The sequence below is a fragment of the Aquarana catesbeiana genome, linkage group LG02 (assembly GCF_042186555.1).
Source record: "Aquarana catesbeiana isolate 2022-GZ linkage group LG02, ASM4218655v1, whole genome shotgun sequence".
NCBI classification, from domain to species: domain Eukaryota; kingdom Metazoa; phylum Chordata; class Amphibia; order Anura; family Ranidae; genus Aquarana; species Aquarana catesbeiana.
Window position 1 is genome coordinate 213406462 of NC_133325.1, and position 25445 is coordinate 213431906.

The following is a 25445-nucleotide window of genomic DNA, read 5'->3' on the forward strand; positions in this document are numbered from 1 at the left end:
TGTGGCCTTTAGTCGGTGAAGGTGGTGCATATATCACTCAACATTGGTGACTCATTCAGTCTTCCATTCACGGACTTTCCTATAATACATTATATGAGTTTGTTTGTATGATTCTAATGTGAGATAATTTATTATATTTTTGTCATACTGTATACAGGGCACTGACTTTATATCTTGCCATTTTGCAAGTGCCTCAATCTTTCCTTCAGCGCTACACGTTTGGTTTATATCTTTGATCTATTGGGCATTATTCTTATGTAGTGTTAGCAGCTTAATTATTTGTGAGCGAGCGCAAAATTGCCAGTTGGGTTGTTTTTGATTTGCACATAATGAAGGGCTACCCCAAAGTATGGGACTTGCAGAATGCATATTATGCCAACCGCAGCAAACGGACAATGGCATGCAATGAGCTGAAAAACACATCCCAGAGTGGGAAAAACTCAACAGGCAGCAGAAAGCCAGTAAAAGTGAGAATAAGAACTCCCAAATCCCTAACCCTAATCCCGCTCCCACTAGTCCCAAATCCCTAAAGCTAATCCCACCCCCACTAGTCCCAAATCCCTAACCCTAATCCCACTCCCACTAGTCCCAAATCCCTAACCCGAACCCCACTCCCACTAGTTCCAATTCTGTAACCCTAACCCTAATCCCACTCCCACTAGTCCCAAATCCCTAACCCTAATCCCACTCCCACTACTCCCAAATCTCTAACCCCAATCCCGCTCCCACTAGTCCCAAGTACCTAACCCCGCTCCCACTAGTCCCAAATCCCTAACCCTAATCCCACTCCCACTAGTCCCAAATCCCTAACCCTAATCCCACACCCACTAGTCCCAAGTACCTAACCCTAACCCCGCTCCCACTAGTCCTGTATCCCTAACACTAATCCCACTCCCATTAGTCCCAAATCCCTAACCCTAAACCCACTACCACTAGTCCAAAGTCCCTAACCCCACTCCCACTAGTGTCTAACCTTAACCATAATCGCACTCCCACTAGTCCCAAATCCCCAACCCTAACCCTAATCCTGTTCCCACTAGTCCCAAATCCCTAACCCTAATCCCCCTCTCACTAGTCCAAAATCCCTAACTCTAACCCTAAACCCACTCCCACTAGTCCCAAATCCCTAACCCTAATCCTATTCCCACTAATCTCTAAACCTAACCCTAATCCCGCTCCCACTAGTCCCAAATCCCTAACCCCAATCCCGCTTCCACTAGTCTCAAATCCCTAACCATAACCCTAATCCTGCTCCCACTGGTACGAAGTCCCTAATCCTAATCCCACTCCCACTAGTCCCAAATCCCTAACCCTAATCCCGCTCCCAGTAGTCCCAAATCCCTAACCCTAATCCTGATCCCACTCCCACTAGAACCAAATCCCTAACCCTAACCCCACTCCCACTATTCCCAAATCCCTAACCCTAATCCCACTCCCACTAGTCCCAAATCCCTAACTCTAATCCCACTCCCACTAGTTCCAAATCCCTAACCCTAATCCCACTCTCACTAGTCCCAAATCCTTAACCCTACCCCTAATTCCACTCCCACTAGTACCAAATCCCTAACCCTAATCCCGCTCCCACTAGTCCCAAATCCCTAACCTTAATCCCACACCCACTAGTCCCAAGTACCTAACCCTAACCCCGCTCCCACTAGTCCCGTATCCCTTACACTAATCCCACTCCCATTAGTCCCAAATCCCTAACCCTAAACCCACTACCACTAGTGTCTAACCTTAACCATAATCGCACTCCCACTAGTCCCAAATCCCCAACCCTAACCCTAATCCTGTTCCCACTAGTCCCAAATCCCTAACCCTAATCCCCCTCTCACTAGTCCAAAATCCCTAACTCTAACCCTAAACCCACTCCCACTAGTCCCAAATCCCTAACCCTAATCCTATTCCCACTAATCTCTAAACCTAACCCTAATCCCACTCCCACTGGTCCCAAGTCCCTAACCCTAATCCTGCTTCCACTAGTCTCAAATCCCTAACCATAACCCTAATCCTGCTCCCACTAGTACGAAGTCCCTAATCCTAATCCCACTCCCACTAGTCCCAAATCCCTAATCCTAATCCCGCTCCCAGTAGTCCCAAATCCCTAACCCTAATCCTGATCCCACTCCCACTAGAACCAAATCCCTAACCCTAACCCCACTCCCACTATTCCCAAATCCCTAACCCTAATCCCACTCCCACTAGTCCCAAATAACTAACCCTAATCCCACTTCCACTAGTCCCAAATCCCTAACTCTAATCCCACTCCCACTAGTTCCAAATCCCTAACCCTAATCCCACTCTCACTAGTCCCAAATCCTTAACCCTACCCCTAATCCCACTCCCACTAGTTCCAAATCCCTAACCCTAATCCCGCTCCCACTAGTCCCAAATCCCTAACCCTAATCCCACTCCCATTAGTCCCAAATCCCTAACCCTAATCCTACTCCCACTAGTCCCAAATCCCTAACCCTAATCATAATCCCGCTCTCACTAGTCCCAAATCCCTAACCATAATCCCATTCCCACTAGTCCCAAATCTCTAACTCCAATCTCGCTCCCACAAGTCCCAAGTACCTAACCCTAATCCCACTCCCACTAGTCCCAAAACCCTAACCCTAATCCCGCTCCCACTGTCCCAAATCCCTAACCCTAACCCTCATCCCACACCCACTAGTCCCAAAACCCTAACCCTAATCCCACTCCCACTGTCCCAAATCCCTAACCCTAACCCTCATCCCACACCCACTAGTCCCAAATCCCTAACCCTAATCCCGCTCCCCCTAGCCCCTAATCTTAACCCTAAATTCACTCCCACTAGTCCCAAATCCACAACCCTAACCCTAATCCCTTTCCCACTAGTCCCAAATCCCTAACCCTAATCCCCCTCTCACTAGTCCCAAATCCCTAACCCTAATCCCACTCCCACTAGTTTCTAAGCCTAACCCTAATCCCGCTCCCACCAGTCCCAAGTCCCTAACCCTAATCTCGCTTCCACTAGTCTCAAATCCCTAACCAAAACCCTTATCCCGCTCCCACTAGTACGAAGTCCCTAATCCTAATCACACTCCCACTAGTCCCAAATCCCTAACCCTAATCCAGCTCCCACTAGTCCCAAATCACTAACCCTAACCCTAATCCCGCTCCCACTAGTACCAAATCCCTAACCCTAACCATAATCCCGCTCCCACTAGTACCAAATCCCTAACCCTAATCCCGATCCCACTATTCCCAAATCCCTAACCCTAATCCCACTCCCATTAGTCCCAAATCCCTAACCCTAATCCCACTCCCACTAGTCCCAAATCCTTAACCCTAATCCTATTCCACTAGTCCCAAATCTCTAACCCTAATCCTGCTCCCACTAGTCCCAAGTCCCTAGCCCTAATCCCACTCCCACTAGTCCCAAATCACTACCTCTAATCCCACTCTCACTAGTCCAAATCCTTAACCCTAACCCTAATCCCACTCCCACTAGTCCCAAATCCCTTACCCTAATCCTACTCCTACTAGTCCTAAATCTCTAACCCTAATCCTGCTCCCACTAGTCCCAAGTCTCTAACCTTAATCCCACTCCCTCTAGTCCCAAATCCCTAACCCTAATCCTACTCTCACTAGTCCAAAATCCTTAACCCTAACCCTAATCCCACTCCCACTAGTACCAAATCACTAACCCTAACCCTAACCCTAATCCCGCTCCCACTAGTCCCAAATCCCTAACCCTAATCCCACTCCCACTAGTCCCAAATCCCTAACCCTAATCCCACTCCCACTAGTACCAAATCCCTAACCCTGATCCCGCTCCCACTATTCCCAAATCCCTACCCTAATCCTACTCCCACTAGTCCCAAATCTCTAACCCTAATCCCACTCCCACTAGTCCCAAGTTCCTAACCCTAATCCCACTCTCACTAGTCCCAAATCCCTAACCCTAATCCCACTCTCACTAGTCCCAAATCCTTAACCCTAACCCTTATCCCACTGCCACTAGTACCAAATCACTAACCCTAATCCTGCTCCCACTAGTCCCATATCCCTAACACTAATCCCACTCCCATTAGTCCCAAATCCCTAACCCTAATCCTGCTCCCACTAGTCCAAATTCCCTAACCCTAACCCCACTCCCACTAGCCCCTAACCTTAACCCTAATCCCACTAGTCCTAAATCCACAACCCTAACCCTAATCCCTTTCCCACTAGTCCCAAATTTCTAACCCCAACCCTAATCCCCCTCCCACTAGTCCCAAATCCCTAACTCTAACCCTAATCCCACTCCCACTAGTCCCAAATCCCTAACCCTAATTCCACTCCCACTAGTCCCAAATCCCTAACCCTAATCTCACTCCCACTAGTCCCAAATCTCTAACCCTAATCTCACTCCCACTAGTCCCAAATCCCTAACCCTAATCCTACTCCCACTAGTCCCAAATCCCTAACCCTAATCATAATCCCGCTCTCACTAGTCCCAAATCCCTAACCATAATCCCATTCCCACTAGTCCCAAATCTCTAACTCCAATCTCGCTCCCACAAGTCCCAAGTACCTAACCCTAATCCCACTCCCACTAGTCCCAAAACCCTAACCCTAATCCCGCTCCCACTGTCCCAAATCCCTAACCCTAACCCTCATCCCACACCCACTAGTCCCAAAACCCTAACCCTAATCCCACTCCCACTGTCCCAAATCCCTAACCCTAACCCTCATCCCACACCCACTAGTCCCAAATCCCTAACCCTAATCCCGCTCCCCCTAGCCCCTAATCTTAACCCTAAATTCACTCCCACTAGTCCCAAATCCACAACCCTAACCCTAATCCCTTTCCCACTAGTCCCAAATCCCTAACCCTAATCCCCCTCTCACTAGTCCCAAATCCCTAACCCTAATCCCACTCCCACTAGTTTCTAAGCCTAACCCTAATCCCGCTCCCACCAGTCCCAAGTCCCTAACCCTAATCTCGCTTCCACTAGTCTCAAATCCCTAACCAAAACCCTTATCCCGCTCCCACTAGTATGAAGTCCCTAATCCTAATCACACTCCCACTAGTCCCAAATCCCTAACCCTAATCCAGCTCCCACTAGTCCCAAATCACTAACCCTAACCCTAATCCCGCTCCCACTAGTACCAAATCCCTAACCCTAACCATAATCCCGCTCCCACTAGTACCAAATCCCTAACCCTAATCCCGATCCCACTATTCCCAAATCCCTAACCCTAATCCCACTCCCATTAGTCCCAAATCCCTAACCCTAATCCCACTCCCACTAGTCCCAAATCCTTAACCCTAATCCTATTCCACTAGTCCCAAATCTCTAACCCTAATCCTGCTCCCACTAGTCCCAAGTCCCTAGCCCTAATCCCACTCCCACTAGTCCCAAATCACTACCTCTAATCCCACTCTCACTAGTCCAAATCCTTAACCCTAACCCTAATCCCACTCCCACTAGTCCCAAATCCCTTACCCTAATCCTACTCCTACTAGTCCTAAATCTCTAACCCTAATCCTGCTCCCACTAGTCCCAAGTCTCTAACCTTAATCCCACTCCCTCTAGTCCCAAATCCCTAACCCTAATCCTACTCTCACTAGTCCAAAATCCTTAACCCTAACCCTAATCCCACTCCCACTAGTACCAAATCACTAACCCTAACCCTAACCCTAATCCCGCTCCCACTAGTCCCAAATCCCTAACCCTAATCCCACTCCCACTAGTTCCAAATCCCTAACCCTAATCCCACTCCCACTAGTACCAAATCCCTAACCCTGATCCCGCTCCCACTATTCCCAAATCCCTACCCTAATCCTACTCCCACTAGTCCCAAATCTCTAACCCTAATCCCACTCCCACTAGTCCCAAGTTCCTAACCCTAATCCCACTCTCACTAGTCCCAAATCCCTAACCCTAATCCCACTCTCACTAGTCCCAAATCCTTAACCCTAACCCTTATCCCACTGCCACTAGTACCAAATCACTAACCCTAATCCTGCTCCCACTAGTCCCATATCCCTAACACTAATCCCACTCCCATTAGTCCCAAATCCCTAACCCTAATCCTGCTCCCACTAGTCCAAATTCCCTAACCCTAACCCCACTCCCACTAGCCCCTAACCTTAACCCTAATCCCACTAGTCCTAAATCCACAACCCTAACCCTAATCCCTTTCCCACTAGTCCCAAATCCCTAACCCCAACCCTAATCCCCCTCCCACTAGTCCCAAATCCCTAACTCTAACCCTAATCCCACTCCCACTAGTCCCAAATCCCTAACCCTAATTCCACTCCCACTAGTCCCAAATCCCTAACCCTAATCTCACTCCCACTAGTCCCAAATCTCTAACCCTAATCCCACTCTCACTAGTCCCAAATCCCTAACCCTAACCCCGCTCCCACTAGTCCCAAATCTCTAACCCTAATCCAGCTCCCAGTAGAATCCCAAATCCCTAACCCTAATCCCACTCCCACTAGTCCCAAATCCCTAACCCTAATCACACTCTCACTAGTCTCAAATACCTAACCATAATCCCACTCCTACTAGTCCCAAATCTCTAACCCTAATCCCACTCTCACTAGTCCCAAATCCTTAACCCTAACCCTAATCCCACTCCCACTAGTCCCAAATCTCTAACCCTAATCCTGCTCCCACTAGTCCCAAATCCTTAACCCTAATCCCACTCCCACTAGTACCAAATCACTAACCCTAACCCTAATCCTGCTCCCACTAGTCCCAAATCCCTAACCCTAATCCCACTCCCACTAGTACCAAATCACTAACACTAACCCTAATCCCGCTCCCACTAGTCCCAAATCCCTAACCCTAATCCTACTCCCACTAGTCCCAAATCCTTAACCCTAACCGTAATCCCGCTCTCACTAGTCCCAAATCCCTAACCATAATCCCATTCCCACTAGTCCCAAATCTCCCTAACCCTAACCCCACTCCCACTAGCCCCTAACCTTAACCCTAATCCCACTAGTCCCAAATACACAACCCTAACCCTAACCCTTTCCCACTAGTCCAAAATCCCTAACCCCAACCCTAATCCCCCTCCCATTAGTTTCTAAGCCTAACCCTAATCCCGCTCCCACCAGTCCCAAGTCCCTAACCCTAATCCCGCTTCCACTAGTCTCAAATCCCTAACCATAACCCTTATCCCGCTCCCATTAGTACGAAGTCCCTAATCCTAATCCCACTCCCACAAGTCCCAAATCCCTAACTCTAATCCCACTCCCACTAGTTTCTAAGCCTAACCCTAATCCCGCTCCCACCAGTCCCAAGTCCCTAACCCTAATCCCGCTTCCACTAGTCTCAAATCCCTAACCATAACCCTTATCCTGCTCCCATTAGTACGAAGTCCCTAATCCTAATCCCACTCCCACTAGTCCCAAGTCCCTAACCCTAATCCCACTCCTACTAGTCCCAAATCTCTAACCCTAATCCTGCTCCCACTAGTCCCAAGTCCCTAACCCTAATCCCACTCCCACTAGTCCCAAATCTCTAACCCTAATCCTGCACCCACTAGACCCAAATCCCTAACCCTAATCCCACTCACAATAGTCCCAAATTCCTAACCTTAATCCCACTCCCACTAGTTCCAAATCCCTAACCCTAATCCCACTCTCACTAGTCCCAAATCCCTAACCCTAACCCCACTCCCACTAGTCCCAAATCCCTAACCCTAATCCCACCACCACTAGTCCCAAATCCACAACCCTAACCCTAATCCCACTCCCACTAGTCCCAAATCCCTAACCCTAACCCTAATCCCACTCCCACTAGTCGCAAATCCCTAACCCTAACCCTAATCTGGCTCCCACTAGTTCCAAATCCCTAACCCTTACCCTAATCCTGATATAGTCAATATTCATATTTTGTAATGATATAATCATTAATGTTACATAGATAAAAGACAAACACCACTCATATTTGATTATGTTTATTACATGACACATTATAATCAACAAATATATAGTTTTTTTGTGCAAAATATGTTCTCACCACAAAATAAGAGAATCCAAAGAACATTTGACAGGAAGTTTACTAACTTGATTCAATATTAGGTATAAACCATGTAATAATACAAAACACTTTACTAAAAGAAGCTAAGATACATATTATATAAATTACATAATCATGGTCACAGCAATGTTACCGTCTTAGTTTAATCTTTTTTTGAATACTAATGTTGTTGATCAAAAACAGCTCATTACAAATACCATCACAGAGCTTAACACAGTATCTTAGAATTGAAGAACTTATTGGTTTCAATTGTGGATTTGGGAATTGGGAAAGGGTTATATCATATCACCTTGCCAACTAAGTTCACCAGTAGGGCTCATAAAATAGGCAGCCAATTGATCTCTTATTGTGAAACCAACTCTCGGACCACGTACATGAACAAAATCAGCGGGTTCTAAATTGTGTGCCAATGTGTCCTCAAAATTAATGCTGTCTGTCTCCCGTGCCAGATTATGTAGCACGGGAGATAGACATGGAGCTTTTATTACTTTACTAGCATTTTCTATCTTCAGATTTAATGATTTGTGGAAAATTTGCCATTTGTTGGCAAGTATTCCAAAAGCACATTCCACTAGCGTGCGTGCCTGACAGAGACAGTAGTTGAATATTCTCTTACGGGGGTCGAGATTTCTTTGTGAGTATGGCTTCATTAGGTGTTCGTTAATAGTGAATGCCTCATCAGCCACAAAAACAAATGGCATATCTGGATTTTCTGTACCAGGTAGTGGTTTGTTCTCAGGTAAATCTAGGTTATTTGCAGCTAGCTGCTTTCCAAATTTGGAATTCTGGAACACATTTGAGTCTGCACAACTTCCAAATGCCCCTATGTTGACAAACAAGAATTTGTAGTCTGCATCTACAACAGCCATTAGCAGAATCGAAAGATACTTTTTGTAGTTTAAGTATCTGCTACCACTGTGGCAGGGTTTTATAACCCTTATGTGTTTTCCATCAATAGCTCCCAGGCAGTTAGAAAAGTTGGAATTGGCATGAATTCCTTCTTTAGATTCCAGATAGCCTCACACTAACTTCACAATCTCACTTATAGTCTATATTCCTGTGCAAAATTCGTATTGGAGTGATGTGTAGCTATTTCCTGTGGCAAGATATCTGTAAATAAAAAGAAGTAATAATTTCCTATCTTTCAGTGGAACAACTGAAAAAATGCTGGAAGACTTTGAAGGACAATTTTAGGAGGGAGTTGAAGAGGCAGAGGAAATCAAAGAGCGGGTCCAGTGCCAAGTCAGAATGTACTGCCACTATTATGAGCTGGAATTTCTAAAGCCAGTGATGGAGCTTAGGGAGTAAGTATAAAAACTTGTAGAGTTATAAGTTATAATTATTTATTTGTTATCATTTTTTTCTATATTTCTTTTTTTAGGACTGAAAATAATCTAGACCCGGAAACAGAGGAGGAACACAATGGCAATCAGCAGGAGGATGCTGAACCTGTCCTAGAATCACAAGTCCTCTTCAAGTTTTCATATATACAAATATTGAGATGAACATTAATGATTGTTGTGTTTATTGTTATTTGCAACATTTTCCAGTTCTTGAGTGTACAACAATATATGTATGGAAGAAAATATAAATATATTTTTTGTTTAATTTGTTGTCTTTTATTTAATACTTGATAACATATTGATTTACCTACGTATCTATCTTTATAAACTTACTTGAGTGTTATAAGCAAACGTTCACACGGAGGTATTGTCTCCCTGAAGGTTGGTATCCTGTCTCAACAAGGCAGATGATAACATCTCAAGAAGGAAGTCAAACCTGGGACAGAAAAAAAGGTTATTTGTTAACACTATCAGGGATTAGGTTTGGGGATTTAGAACTAGTGGAAGTGGGATTAGGGTTAGGGACTTGAGACTAGTGGGAGTGGGATTAGGGTTAGGGTTAGGGACGTGGGACTAGTGGGAGTGGGATTAGGGTTAGGGATTTGGGACTAGTGGGAGCGGGATTAGGGTTAGGGACTTGGGACTAGTGGAATTGGGATTAGGGCTAGGGACTTGGGGACTAGTGGGAGCGGGATTAGGGCTAGGGTTGTGGATTTGGGACTAGTGGGAGTGGGATTAGGGTTAGGGTTGGGGATTTGGGACTAGTGGGAGTGGGATTAGGGTTAGGGACTTGGGACTAGTGGGAGTGAGATTAGGGTTAGGGACTTGGGACTAGTGGGAGTGGGGTTAGGGTTAGGGACTTGGGACTAGTGGGAGCGGAATTAGGGTTAGAGTTAGGGACTTGGGACTAGAGGGAGTGGGATCAGGGTTAGGGTTGGGAGTGGGGATTGGGATATAGACAATTACATTGCAATGCTCATCCAAGTGTAATTTCTGAATTTGTCAGGGTGCAATCTCAGGTCCTCATATAGCAATGCAAATTGTCCTCTTGAGGTGTATACTTGGAGGATGGGATGCACCCAATAGCGATGTTGCTGCCTCTGTTGGTGGATATTCTCCCAATAGAGTATCACAAACAACAACATAAGCTCCAGAAATTCCATCTTCTCTCTGTACACTCTCTCACCTCCATGAGATACCAGGAAGTTCACAGGAAGTGATGCAGGGAGGTGGGGTTATTACCTGACACCCATGCTTCTATAATGCTTGAAAAACACCTTTAAAACACCAGCACTGTGTGCTAATTTTAGTGTTAGCGCCCCAAAAATGCAATGAAAATGTGGTAAAAGCATGGTAATAGCGCTAAGGCATTTTAAGGCATTTTTTAAGTGCCTCAGCATGAAGGGGCCTTTATATAGCTAAGGGCGGGGCATCCCAGTGACGTAAATGGGTGACCTGTACGCCCACTTCTGACGTTAATGCTTGGTGCAGGGTTTCCCTTAATATCCCTACCAGACCTGAAGGGCCTGGTATGAAATTTTGGGGGGACCCCCACGCATATTTTTTATTTGGGTGTCATTTTTTCAATGATTTTTATCTATATTGCTGAGACCCGACAATACATTACAGCCCCTAGCAGTTTTGAATTACTTTTTTCTTTAGAAATGTCATTTTGCTGTGGTACTGTTATAAACATGGGAAATATGCGCTACTTTACAAGCATACTAAGGACACTCCCAGGCATGAAATTTAAAGGAATATTTCATTTTTATTGTTTCACTGTAAGCATTATTAGAATCACTAATAATAATAATTATTATAATCACCGCTCCTGAAAAAACATTTTTAAAACTTTTTTTGCATTGACACATGTCTATAAAATGAGCACTTTTGGTTTTTCATGTTAGTGTCCCATAGACTTTATGAATTTATGCAATGAAATGCCATAGGCGTTTAGAATTTGCTGCAAACGCCTCATATTGTTTGCTGTTTGAGGAACAGGTGAACACCTGATATTCGAGTCAAACTTACATCAGGCTCATCCCTAGTAAAGAGTAGGTATGAGCTTCGAGTTCGAGTCAAACTCATGTTCGACTCGAACATTGGCTGTTCGCAAGTTCGCCGAACAGCGAACAATTTGGGGTGTTCACGGCAAATTCGAATGCCGCGGAACACCCTTTAAAAGTCTATGAGAGAAATCAAAAGTGCTAATTTTAAAGGCTTATATGCATGGTAATGTCATAAAAAGTGTTTGGGGACCTGGGTCCTGCTCCAGGGGACATGGATCAATGCAAAAAAAGTTTTAAAAACGGCCGTTTTTTCGGGAGCAGTGGTTTTAATAATGCTTAAAGTAAAACAATAAAAGTGTAATATCCCTTTAAATTTCATACCTGGGGGGTGTCTATAGTATGCCTGTAAAGGGGCTCATGTTTCCCGTGTTTAGAACAGTCTGACAGCAAAATGACATTTCAAAGGAAAAAAAGTCATTTAAACTACTCGCGGCTATTAATGCATTGCCAGTCCGACAATACACATAGAAGTTCATTGATAAAAACGATATGGGAATTCCCCACAGGGGAACCCTGAACCAAAATTAAAAAAAAAAATGACGTGGGGGCCGTGGGGGCCGTTTTTAAAACTTTTTTTGCATTGATCCACGTCCCCTGGGGCAGGACCCTGGTCCCCAAACACTTTTTATGACAATAATTTGCATATAAGCCTTTAAAATTAGCACTTTTGATTATTCATGTTCATGTCCCATAGACTTTAATGGTGTTCGCGTGTTCGAACAAATTTTTTGCCTGTTCGCATGTTCTGGTGCGAACCGAACAGGGGGGTGTTCGGCTCATCCCTAGTAAAGAGGAAAGGATTGCTGTTACTCCCGACCATCTCAGGTGAATAAATAATAAGTAGTGGCCTCAACCTACATGTCTCCACCAAACCACATCCCCTGAGGCCGCACCTTATCATTTGTTCACCTGGGCTGGTTGGGAGTAGCTGCGATCCTTTCAAGTTTACATAAGCAGTGATGTTATACCCGCTTCAACATTTTTTCATCCTATTCTAGTGCATGCAGGCATAGCCTTCACATGAATGACAACACCATTCTGAATTTAGGAGCAGTGTAATATCATTTTCACTCCATTACAGGAAGTTGTATTAGGTGGATATTACTGGCAGGCTCAAAAGACAAGATTTGTGAGATTTTGCAGAGTGTTAAGAGAAAACTCTTAGTACACATGCATTTATAATTAAAGTGTTTGTAAAAGCAGAAGGTTTTTTATCTTAGTGCATTCTAAATGTAGTGCTGGTAGATTTTTAATCTACCGCTGATAGGTAAATCTTGTGGGTTACTTGTTAGAGGAAATTAGATTTGCCTCTGTTCCAGCTTGGCTGAGTTGCATGTAGTTCCACACTGTGCCGGTGGGTGTCGTTGTGACCATGGGCTGGTGTTGGAAAGGCAACGTGTTGAGGCATATGAGTGCTCCTCTGTCCCAGAGACAACTCGGTGGAGGTGGTCCTCCGAGTTGCATTATGGGAGAGGGTATTTATGGGACAGACGCCATGTTTAGGGGTTCGTTTTCAGCCACCTGCTGGCCCTCCTGGCTGAAAGGTATGCGTTAAGAGTACCACCTCGTGGTCCTCCGTTCCGGAGGCCCACGTTGCTGCGGCGTGTGGGTGGGCCCAAAAGCCTGTCTGGGGCCTACCACAGCAGCGGAGGAATGGTCCTGAGCTGTCTATCCTGAGTGAAGAAGCTGGACAACCGAGGAGATCCCAGGGTAGGACTCGTCATGGAAGGATCATGCCTAGTGCTGGTCTGGAGAGGGGCCTGGTGACTCGGTTGGAGGACGTATCCTGAAGTAATCTTACTGCATAGTACTGCTGGGTTGGCTTAAAGGCTCAAGTACTGTGTCTGACATTCATCGCAAACCAATACATCCTGTGGCAGAGGATCACACGGGTTTTATTCCAAACAAGTCTGTGGCAGAGACTTTTGTTCATGCTACGTACTGGCTGCTAGGCAAGTGAGAGAGGCCTATCCAGGCGGGCAAAGATTGAATCCTACAAGGGGAGTGCATTCAACTACAAGTGTTCAATTCCAAAGAATGTTCTAAAGAATACCAAGGAAAGGTATTTGAGCTTCCCTGCAACTTTCTTCTGCCTTTTTCCTGCTACTTCCTTTATTACTTGTCCATTAAAGCATTGGAAAATATACTCAAGTGTTTGGTGCTTATATCGTCTAGAGGTAAACTCAACGGGACCCTAGACCCGGTGCTGGTGAAACAGAGGTATCAAGAGTGAAGGTAACAGCCAGCTTTAAACCAGCAGCTCCACAGAGAGTTAGTGCTACATAAACATTAAGAATTCTGTGTGCAGCAGCCCCCTCAGCCCCCCTAATTCTTACCTGAGCTCCCGCTCTATCCAGTGATGTTGTAGGATTGTCTCGGCTGCCCAGAACACAACTCTTCATTGGCTGAGACAGCAACATGGTGCCATTGGCTCCCGCTGCTGTCAATCAAAGTCAGTCAGCCAATGAGGAAAGAAATGGGGCGGGGCCAGGCTGAAGGTCAGCTCAGGTGCCCCCCATAGCAAGCTGCTTGCTGGGAGGGCACTCGTCAGGAGGAAGGGGCCAGGAGAGCCAAAGGCTGCCCTGTGCAAATCCACTGCACAGAGCAGGTAAGTATAACACGTTTGTTATTTTTAACAAAATAAAAAACAAGACTTTACAATCCCTTTAGGTTCTGAAGCCTTATTTTTTTCAAATCGAAGGACGCAGTTTTACTTTACGTAACCATTTTTTGGAAATAATAGAAACTTTTTTCTGAAATAATATAGCAAACCTTTAAGTGATTCCTCAAGGTATAGGATTTTAAGATCTTCTCAATACTGATGTATTTTTTAAAAATATTTTTACGCTATTCAGTTATTCAAGACTTCTTTATGACGTGGTTCCTTTTACAGTATCACAACAGCTATCTGTCTTTTTAACTGTGATTTTTGTTTCATTTTCTATTAAAAAAGGTTGGTGGGCATTTCAGTCTGCATTTGTTTAGCCAGCCATAACAGATAAGAACTGTAATAACCATATCAATCAATAGTATGTAGTCATATATCAACCCAGTGCATATACACATTTTCAGAATCCTGGCAAACAATTCACTCACTCAATTCATTTAAAAGGGTTTTTGTTTAACATAGTATTGTTGATTTTTTTGTGTGTTCAAATCTTTGCTTTTACCATTTTAGGTGGCTGTCATCAAGAACTTATATTTCTTACACAATAGCTCTGGGTTTATATTAAGATGCTCTCCTAGACTCATTTTGTATTCTACACTTTTTACTATAAAATGCAATGATATTTTTATTATTTGCAGAATAATTTACATGATTTCTTTAGAAAAACTTCACTTTTATGATTAAACTCTCTCTTTGCATTTGAGATTTTTACAGAAATTGCATGGAATGGAAGTTAAAAAAGCCCACAGAATGCTTAATAGTTGAAATATAATCTCAAAGTTGGCAAATTACTACAAAATAAATAAATGGCACAATATTCTATAGCATGAACATTCTAACATTTTTTTTGGATGAAACCATATTCTGTTACATTCGATGACTTTAAAGATGGTCTGTCTATGACAAAAACGACCCCTCAAGTGAACGCGCTAAGAGGTAGGTTACAAGGTGTAGGGAAAAATGAACTGGGTCCTCATTATATGATTCCTTTAGGTTTTCTATCTTTTTTTCAATCTGTTATCTTAGTCAGAGAACTAAGCATTCTTCTTACATTGCTGCTAAAAAGCTATACATTCTGATATCAGACTTTTGATGAATGTTTGATGATAACTTCAGCAAACTAGGGGAATGTGACAATATCTCGTCTGTATCTTGCTTTTTCATATCTGTGCAAGAGACACAAGGGCACCCATTTGTACTGCATTAAAAGGATGCTCACCATGAAAAAAGATAGACATTCTTCATTTAAAAAACTGCTTAAACATATTTAAAAGATCTGCCAAAAAATATTACTACAGACCCACCACGATTAAACAATCAGAGAGTTATCCAAAAAAATTATTCTAAACAGAAAATACACAAACTATATGTGTCTTTATCCAAAACTTTATTTCACAAACTAAAATATATACAAAATCCATTAAAAACAAGATGTAGACACAGATAGTAGACCATGTGCTCATGGACTCATGATAATGCATAGCCCTAAACCCCTCCATACACCGGAATGTTCAAAAAATGAAAAATTACCATCATAGCATTGCATAATATGCATCCATTCCTGTTGTGGTCACACCAAGGAGGATTATATTAACACAAAAAATTACCAACTATCAAAAGCAATATAGGGCAAGTGATGTTACTAGAATAATGTGCATTTAAAGTGCATTTATAAACTAGTATAAGCACACATAGAAAGCAGAAAGCAAAATTCAAAAAGCAGAAAGTTCAAGCATGTGCATCAAGCTAAATTCCTAATGTATAACTGAAAGCAAAGCTTTTTTTTTTTCATATCAGACAGAGTATATGGGTTATAACCTTTGTCATATTTTTGCCATCTGTGTCTCTTTGGGAAGATTTTCTTCACATCCTGTCCCATAGCCACAACAGGAAGCAGGAGCACGAATAGGAGAGGAAATCTCTTTAAAGTGAGAAATAATAACACTTATCGATATCTATAATACAGGACTGAAGCTGAGATTACTATTAGGACTCGGGGGGAAAGGGGTTATGTTGATTCCAGTCTCCAAATTTACCTGCACTTTCTTTGCAGTACACGTTTGCCAAAATTCCATCTATTCAGGTCAGATGACCTTTTTTTAATGACCCAACATTTCAAATTGTCCAAAACTGCATCATTTTGGAATGGTGAAATTATATACAGTATATATATATATATATATATATATATATATATATATATATATATATATATATATATATATATATAAAATATCTCACAAAAGTAAGTATACCCCTCACATTTTTGTAAATATTTTATTATATCTTTTCATGTGACAACACTGAAGACATGGCACTTTGCTACAATGTAAAGTATTGAGTGTACAGCTTGGATAACAGTGTAAATTTGCTGTTCCCTCAAAATAACTCAACACACAGCCATTAATGTCTAAACCGCTGGCAACAAAAGTGAGTACACCCCTAAGTGAAAATGTCCAAATTGGGCCCAAAGTGTCAATATTTTGTGTGGCCATCATTATTTTCCATGTACAGAAAATGGGGTGATTGGGGCTACCCTAATATGGTGCTAAGTGGGGTTGTCAAGAAGCAGTACAAATTATTATACTGAACTCCTTACACCAGATCAAAAGTGAGCGTGCTTCCACGTGGGAGTATACTAAGTGAATAGTGAAAAAGCCAGTTCTTAAATAGAAAGTGTATATATCTCCAATCTAAGAAGTGAGTAGTGTTAAAAAATTAAAGTACATGCTAACTCTGATTAGCTATGATTCAACCAAATACAAAAAATGAAAATAAATTAAAGTATAAATATAAGAACTGTATAACACAAGGTGCAAAGTTGTCCAGGGGTATCCACACCCTAACATACAAGCGCTAAGTGTGTGAACATACCCCACTTAATACAGTGTAATAAATCCACAATTTGGGCATAAATGTGTTAAGTGTCCAATCTGATAACCCAAAACTTGATCAAAATCAAAAAAACATAAGATGAAAAAAAAAAAAAAATTATAATATACGTAGTCCCAAAAAGTTCAGTGTTCCATATATAAAGTGACTTCCGTGCACGGCAAATGATGTGACTGTAGTGATCCCCCAATGGGTTCCCACTCACCGGACGTAGTTACCCCTGCAGGGGTAATAGGCATAGAGAGGGTGGTATTGAATGGGTCTCCTCCTTAGTAGCTGTACTGGCCCATCTGTTCCTCCATCGGGCTTGTATCCCTATTCAGTCAGGGATCCGGGGTATGTGCTATTCAGGAAGAAGACGATATGTGTGCAACAAAGTATCCCATGGTTAGTGGGTCCTCTGCTATCCATAGAATGGGAGATCCTGCTTCTCCAGTAATTCATGACCTTAGTCTGCTTGTCTTTATCAAACTGTTTGCAGGCTTTCTTGTGCATCATCTTTAGAAGGGGCTTCCTTCTGGAACGACAGCCATGCAGACCAATTTGATGCAGTGCCTAGGCCATCTTTATGTTGAACAACAATTCTTTTTTTTATAGTTCTTCAGAGAGTTCTTTCCCATGAGGTATCATGTTGAACTTCCAGTGACCAGTATGAGAGAGTGAGAGGGATAACACCAAATTTAACACACCTGCTCCCCATTCACACCTGAGACCTTGTGACACTTACAAGTTACATTACACTGGGGAGGAAAAATGGTCAATTGGGCCTAATTTGGAAATGTTTCACTTAGGGGTGTACTCATTTTGTTGCCAGTGGTTTAGACATTAATGGCTGTGTGTTGAGTTATTTTGAGGTGACAGAAAATGTACAATGTTATACAAGCTGTACACTCACTACTTTTAATTTTAGCAAAGTGTAATTTCTTCAGTGTTGTCACATGAAAAGGTATAATAAAATATTTACAAAGATGTGAGGGGTGTACTCACTTTTGGGAGATACAGTTTATATATGAGATATATAAGATATATAATAGATGATATAAGATTTTAAATGAAATATCCATATATCATAAATGTGATATTGATATTTACAATATTGTATGTTCCACATGAAAATAGAAAAAAGGCAGCACAAAAAATCTAAACTAGATAGCTAAATGCTGTGTCTAATACATATGCTAAGTAATAAATAATTTTTTTAAGTACAAAACTGCTCAATGTTTTAAAGTGCGATGCATATATGTAACCTAAAAGTGTCCATCTAATGTTGTGCACAGTCCACAAAAAATAAACTGCTAAGAAGTAAAGTGCAAAGTCTCTGTGTTTCTTCAATGTATATAATCCATGTGCCGTTCTGCGCTTAACACACAGATTAAAAGTGGTCAGTGCTCTTGTTACTGCTGCAACACACTCACTGGAGGCAATGGACCTTTTTAACCAAAAAAAAAAAAAACAGCCTTTACTTTAGATATCACATATCAGTAGGGAATTCTTCCACATTACCATTGCTCTCCACCATTTTTTTTCTTTATACTCAGGATCCCATAAAAATACATAAATCACACAGGGGAAATCACTTTATTAAAACAACATTAAAGGCCTGTTCAAACCACTAAAACACACTCCAGATCCGTTCCAGGTGTGTTTCTGCATGTGCTTTTTTAGTCCTTTTTTGATGCATTCTGCATAGCAGTGTGTGTGGCTTTTACTTTTGCTTTTATGCAAACAACTGCATTTTAATTGGATCCCTTCTATTGGTTGTTAAAACTGCCTGCTGAGGAATTTTAATTTATGTATTCATTGTGCATATATCAGGCACAGTGGATCCATCAATGAAGATCTTATCATCAAGTTTAACTCTTTTATTTGTAGATAGCACACACCCTGCTGTCAATATTGAATGGGATGCATGAATATGTAACATCGTTTTGAATTCTTTGTATTGTTGCTGCAGAAAATTCCATTTTGTAAATCAAGAAATACTTAATCTGTTGAACTCACTGAAAACATGTGGTATCTTTTTATCTTTATGTCATCGGTTTGGCTATGTGGGAGGACACTTTAAAATACCGCACAATTTCTGAACGATGTGTGAATATATTTTTGGCAAAATATTGTATTGGTTTAATGAATTCTTTGATAGACGTGTGTGAGACACCATAATCGAATTAAATCTTACAGTGCTTTGTTAAGAAAATGTAAAGAGAAAAAGAAAAGAAAGAGATTAGTGACATCTATAATGGTTTGGAGTTCTTTTCTTTAAAATAAATGTACAGTATATAAAAATTATATTACTTATCTATACAATACATTAAGAATGCGAAAGTATGATGAAAGTAGGAATGCAAAAAGCAAGCAAAAGTAAAGCCAGTCATACATGTTTAGTTGTTTTTCATTCAGATAACAGGTTGATCCATCCACACAAATGAGGTAGATGGAGGGAATCTTTTTACTGGGAAATTGTGTTTTGATAGAAACATCCAGAGCTATTAGAATACACAGTTCAGTGGCTGCAGTCACCGATCAAGGAAACATTTTCCAACATGCCTCTTCAACAGAAACTGATTTCTATCGAATGAGTGAGAGCACACATTGATAAAAATGTGGATTCTGATCCATGTATGGTCAGTTTTAGGCTGGCGTCACACCTGTGCATTGCAGTAACATGGACTACTGCAGCGCATTTTAAGAATGGCACAATATCCTTTGCATCAGGGCATGTACGGTAGCTGATTACGCACCTACAGTACAGTGCATCAAATCACACATAGCATGTTTTGTGGTAAGCTTCAAAAATGTTGCAGATGCAGTTTTTTGTGCATTAACACAGTGCATCTTAGAAATCAACCTAAGGCTTATGAATGAGTGCCTAAAAAATAATTAAACCCAGTTACTACATGATACACATGCCTTATAAAGTGAACAAGGAATGTCCTTAGCCCTCCCTGAGTGAGCCAAATCCTCCTTCGTTGTTGCTTCACCTCCCAGTCACTGCAGCTCATGGTGGTAGGGTTTCAGCAACAGAGGCGGTTTTGTCAATCAAAAAAGCAGTGGACAGGACTAGGTGGAGCTAGATGTGGATTTATAACATTTAGGTTTGTGAATTAACTGCGGCAATGCTGATAGACACGCTGCCTGCAACATTTTCTCATCCCATTGCAATGTAACAGACACAGCCCACATAAGAGTGGCAACTCTGCTAAGAACTTAGGAACAGTTGAGCATTGTTGCCACTCCACCACATAAAGTTGCATTAGGTGGACTTCCATCAGGTACAACTAGGTTTCCTAGTCATTTGTAGGGCAGTCTGTCATGGAGAGGGAAATAAACATCTGTATATTTGCGATGAAAGCAAAAATACTTACCCAAACTAACAATTTGTCCCCTCTGGCATTTACCAGAGTAGTCAGTGATATGGAGAGGGTTTGGAGATTAAAGTGGGATCTCATCAATTAAATAATTTTATAGAAAATATGTTTACTATGTCCTCTGCACATTTTCAGTGCTCGCAAATTATACAGTAGATGTCTCCTTAGCGATGCTTACAATTTACAGGAATAATAGAAATACAGCAACGTGTGCAAAGAGCATCCTTGGCCCTGGTAAATGCTCCTTTTATTGTTTTGGTGACAACAGATCTACTCAGACAGTAAGCTACCTGTGTATTTACTCTTTTATTCATATTAAATATTGATGGATCAGCCTTTTGAACACATTTTTAGGGGGTACTATTCTGAAAGACTCCTGGAAACAGACTAAAGCCACGTACACACGATCGGACTTTACGGCATACTTGGTCCGGGGATCTTTTCGACGGACTTTGTACGGTAGGTGCACCGGACTTAAAAACGGACAGACTTGGACACACACGATCACTCCAAAAGTCTGATGGTTTTGAACGCAGTGACGTACAGCACGTACGATGGGACTAGAAAAAGGAAGTTCAAGCCCCACTACGCCACCCTTTGGGCTCCATCTGCTAATCTCATGTTTATCTTGTGTTAGTAAAAGTTTGGTTAGAGACGATTCGCGCTTTTCACACTTCAGCTTATTTCGATCGTTTTCTGCGGTTCAGTTTGTGCTTGTGAGGTTTGTATCTGCTTTTCAGTGCGTGTTGGTCAGTTCGTAACCTGCCTAGCAGGCCGTTCTAGTCCACTCGTTCCTGATTTTCAGGTCGCTCTTCATAGGCCTTGCTGTTCTTCAGTGCATTTGTACTAAGTTTGTTTGTTTGACCAGCCGACCGTTTTGAAGCCATGTTGCGTGGACGTACTCATTCTCGAGTTCGTGCTGCATGGGGACTTGGTGTTGGGGTTAATACTTTGACCCGAGTCCAGTCCATGAACAGGGCGAGGAGGAGTTCATGGATGAAGAATTGGTTGCGCCAGCGTGACCAATTCTCGTACATGCCTTTGCTCCGTGAGATCCGTGAGAATAATCCTGAGGATTTCAGGAATTTTCTCAAGATGACGGACCCCGTTTTTGAACATCTGCTGGCTATGCTGACCCCCTATATCAGCCGGCAGGATACCTGCATGAGGCAAGCCAACACTGCAAAGCAGAGGCTAGTTGCCACTTTACGTTACTTGGTGACTGGGAGAAGTCTTCAGGACTTGAAGTTCTCGACAGGCATCCCCCCCCAGGCTCTGGGGGTCATAATCCCAGAGACCTGATCTGCTATTATTCAGGTCCTGCAGACCTGTTTTTCCTTTAACATTACATGATATGTATTTAATGTTTGCTAATGTATTGTCTAAATGTCCTCGTTACCTAATTACCATGCTTTGAATATGCTGGGAATGTCCCCTTTATCTTCATGCAAGCCTGTTTTTTAACCTTAATCATTTTTGGCCTACATGCATATTTCCCTTCAATAACCTCCCCACCATGCAATCCTGGGTCCATTTATACCTCTAGCCTATAGTCCTTTGAACAATGTATATTGTCAGCTCCATTGTACTGTTTTACCCTCCCCTACCCCCTCAAATGCTTGCAACTGTCAGGTGTGTTGTTGGCCCCAATTAGTACCCCCCCAACCCCTCAAATGTTTGCAACTGTCAGGTGTGTTCTTGGCCCCAATTAGTACCCCTCCCCCACCTCCTCAAATGTTTGCAACTGTCAGGGGTGTTCTTGGCCCCAATTAGTACCCCTCTCCCACCCCCTCAAATGTTTGCAACTGTCAGGTGTGTTCTTGGCCCCAATTAGTACCCCTCCCCCACATACAAATTGACCAATGGTCCATCAGAGGGGGTGAGTAATCTTATAAGTGGGCCTTATTTTTTTTTTGTTTATTCTAAAAATAACACATTAATAATGTTCAACTGCTGTTGTTCAAGAATGTTTTTGTGTAATCTGGTATCCAAGTTTAAAAGTACTTATATTTTTTTTTTCTTGTTTGACTCCACAGTTTCCTTCAAACACACAGGAATAGCAGACTGTGGCCTCCTAGTTCGCTGATCATTGGGACTTTCCCAACTGTGTCGGGGCGATCGATGGGAAGCATGTCCGCATTGTGCCACCAACCCATTCGGGGTCTTATATCTACAACTATGAGGGGTTTCATAGTGTAGTTTTGATGGCGGTGGTCTCGGCACAATTGGAATTTATGTTCGTGGACGTGGAGAAGAACGGCCGGATGTCTGACGGAGGAGTCTTTGCACAGACCAAGCTGTGCCAGCATCTCCAGACTGGTGGCCTGGGATTGCCACCTGATGACTAGAATGTGGATGGACTCCCCTCAGTTTTCATCACTGATGAAGCATTTGCTCTCAGCGAGCACTTGATGAGACCGTTCCCCCAAAGGACACTCACCCCTGAGAGGAGGGTATTTAATTACCGGCTGGCCAGAGCAAGAAGAGTTGTGGAGAATGCCTTTGGGATTATGGCCAGCCGGTTCCGTTTGTTCCTCTCCGCAATAAATCTAGCAGAATACAAAATCAATTATGTGATCTTCGCTTGCTGCATTCTGCATAATTTCTTGAGACGTCATTCTTTAACATACCTATCTTCTGTTGGGCCTGAGGCCAGACTTGGTGTTGATGAACCACTCACAGGCCTGGAAAGTGGCCATATTGGCTTGGCCCCCCAAACCGCCCGTGAAGTGCATGACAGATATGTCAATTATTTTAATGGTCGGGGGGCCATTGCAATGCAACAAGATCTTTAAGATTTTTGGAAAAAAAAATAAAAAAATCTCTTGTTTTGATTCTTGTTTGCATTTAGTTTTGTCTGTCTCCTAGTGCACTTGTAGTGGCAAGTGCATTTCCCTTTAGCTAATAAGGCCCTTTGTCACTGTAACCACACAAAAAAATAACAAACTGTTATTGATAATAATAAGCCACACACATTGTAGTAGTAAAAACATTTTACTGTGTGCACATTGAAAGGTGCATTTTGTTTGAAAGTGTTTTTTTATTTTTTATTTTTTGTTAACAATATTTTTTTGATTTTTTTTAGTTTAGGCATATTTGTAGAAAATATACATTGTTTACAAAATTTGGCTTTGCAACAGGGTTTTAAAAAACCATAAGAACAAAAAATAACCAGGAACTTACAAAGTTCAACATGTTAATAACGGTGCTGGTGATGTCACCCATGTAAAATAAAAAAATTGCAGATGCTCACAATTTCTGGTGAAAAAAGGTTCAAGTCAACATGTGCTATCTTCCATCATGGGGGAGCAATGAATGCGTTTTGTGTGTGCAATCCCTTTGTTCATCTCACAAACTAACATTATTCTGATGAAGGGGTTGCAAACACAAAACAAGTACATTGATATCCCCTGATGGAAGATAGCACATGATGATACACCGTGTGCATCTGCAAAATTTTTTAATACATTAGTATTTAGCAAGATCAAACATTTTAGAAAAATAAAACTTGACAATGAAATGAAGAACATGATTGATGTTTTTAGGCAAAAAAGTTATTAGATTCTGCCCAAAACATCAATCATGTTCTTCATTTCCTGTTGCATGCTGTCCAGCTGATTTCTCATGCTGTCAATTTGGTCACGCATTCTATCAATTTGGCCATTCCACACCATTATCTGGCCAATGAGTCTTTGTGCACTGTCTGTGCTAAATGGCTTGGCCTTCCACAACCAGAACATCACCTAAAATTTGTGGATAAAAAATTATTGTAAAATATGCACGCCTAAATAGATGAACTTAAGCTGGGGTGTCAGTCACTCACTTGGTGGGGTGGAAATATCGCACACTTCCTCCACCTCTCCTTCCTCCAGCTCGTCGGGTGGGCGTGGTCTTGGGCTGGGGCTTGAGGTAATTTCAGCTTCAGCCTGGTGACTTGGGGGGGTCCTGGGATCCTTGGACTGTTGTCTGAGTCTTTTCTCCCCTATGATAATTAAACAAAAGGTATAGTTAAAACACAGTGATATATCAGTCTTGAAAAAGGAATATGAAATGTTCGTTAGAAGTTGTGGACAATTGTCATTTTTTTGCATCAAAAATTTTGAAGACAGGATTAAAATTCACTCTGCCCAAAAATGCCAAACAATACACATTTTCATGCAAGTTTCACAGATGCAGAGACCTCAAATATCCCCTGGAGCCCCTATGTGTATTACCCCAAAAAATTTTCTCTGGTGTCACATAGTACACTAGTGCTCGTGAGTCCAGATGTGGAAACAGCTGCTGTGTCCTGTCCTTACATTACACTGAATCATTTTTTAAGAAGCATTATATTTTCAAACACATCTACACAACATCACCACATTTTTGGAATACGACAAATTATCAAGACCTAAATGTATGTCCAAACCCTGTACCATTGTATTTTGCGAAAAAAAACACGTAATTTTCTTAGTATCATATGTTTTTTCAAAAGAACGGTCTTTACAAATGATGCTGTATAAACGAAAAGCATATGGATCAGCATGCAAGTTAAGTATCTCATTCGGAACACACAACAAGTACTTAATTTTTTTAAGCAGCTTCTTTATTCACCAATATTGTTTAGGCTCCCTACTTTTGAAGTCAGACCACCGTTTCCTCAATTGTTCTTTAGCCCGTTTAGTGACAAATTTTTGTTCAAGAGCAGTGACAACTGAGGACATTATTTTGTTCTTCCGCATATTGGGTCGGGTGTACGGTCCTTTTTTGCCATCGTAGTCCTCTCTTCTCAATATGGACACCATCTCCACCATCTCTTCAAAGGCCATGTTGGTGGCCTTATATCTCCTCCTGGATCTGGATGGTTGTGGCTCCGGGCTTTCCTCCGCGCTACTTGCAGATAATCTCTCCGCCATCTTTCTCTATATCCTGCCACTGTGCACCGAAGAGTGAAGGGGCGGGGACAAATCATACTAAAGAACGTCAGGGGCGGGCGACGCAGGTGTAGCATGACACATGCGCAGTGTATCTAAAGATATTACACTGGCCTACATATGTCTGAGCGGAAGTAGCGAGCGTCAGAAACTAAGGTAAGATTAAACGTGGGTGTGTGT